The sequence below is a fragment of the Vigna radiata genome, chromosome 9 (assembly GCF_000741045.1).
Source record: "Vigna radiata var. radiata cultivar VC1973A chromosome 9, Vradiata_ver6, whole genome shotgun sequence".
Lineage (NCBI taxonomy): Eukaryota > Viridiplantae > Streptophyta > Magnoliopsida > Fabales > Fabaceae > Vigna > Vigna radiata.
Genome location: NC_028359.1, coordinates 6,324,107 through 6,325,508, shown reverse-complemented (window position 1 = coordinate 6,325,508; position 1,402 = coordinate 6,324,107).

The window sequence follows — 1,402 nt, the reverse complement described above, 5'->3', positions numbered from 1 at the left end:
ATGCTGCAGCAAGAACATTATCACCAGCAATGGTAGCAGATGTTATTTGGGCAATGATGTCCTTGTTAGTCTAATATCAGGTTAAGGTTTATGCTGACAGAAAAACATTAACTGACAATTCAGTTATTCAAATGACAAAAAACAACAATTCAGGCACATATGACAAACTCTCCATTACAGTAGGATACAAATCGAACCACAAAGCGATACTTTGGTGTGTTGTACTTGTTCTTATCCTGGTTAATCAACCGAATCCTGGCTCGGTAATCGGTTTTTCCCTCTGCAGTAAATAAAATGACAGTTACAAATGAAGATTGCAACGAACAAGACATACATTGAATACAATGAATGAAAACAACCAAACTAAATACCTCTTCTTCTCTTGAACTTCACTTGATATCTCTTGAAGTAGGCCCTTGATTTCTGAGCCTTAACAAACGCCTTTAACATGCACCCAAAATATGTTGATACAGATAATGTAAGAAAAAACATAAGAACGCAAAAACTGATTCATTTCAAGCTAAGCTACCAAACGTACAAACTCAAACAGAAAAACTATAATGGGTAACAAAGCTCAAAACTTCGCCTTTCCACTAAGCTCACAGACTATAAATGTATAACATGAAAACATAGCCGAAACGAAACATGGATAATCGAAATTCAGAATCTGCAAAATAGTGGGACATGATACGCACCATTGTTGTGAAGCTCGCTACCTTCAGGGAAAGTGGAGGAGGAAAGTTCGGTAGAATAAGGGTTTGCTGATATGATTTTTTCAGATGGGTCGGGTCGTCATGGGTTTAGGGCTTTATTGGCCCAATGGTTTTAGCATTTTTTGGGTGTTGGGCTTATTTCTTTGGTTTTAGGTATTTCCCTGCACCTCGAAGTTTCAGTTTTCCCTCCAATAAAAATTTATATAAAATAGAAAGAAAATAGGTAAATAGTAATTATTATTTGGAAAATATTTTTTTAACAATTTTTTTTATAACTTTTTTACAACACCTATGTAATAGTTTGATTGGTTTTAAATATACAGATTAATAAAACAACATATTATCTATTATTAAAAAATTATTAAAAAACATTGTTAAGATCTTTATGGTTTACCAAAATGCATTCACTTTCTTTTCCATATTTTCTCAACTATGCACCTCCAATTCTTTAAGTTTTCTTCTTTTATAGTCTCTCTGTTGTATGTATTAAATTTCAAAATTAGGATTAAGAATTTATCAAATTTTAAAATTAGATTTAAAAATTCACTAAATTTTAAAACTTGATATTTATTGTTTTCAGATTTTGAGATTTAATATTTATTTATATATTTTAATTTATAAATGATATTATAACTAATATAATATTACTAATGATATTATAACTAATATAATATTACTAATGAAATTAT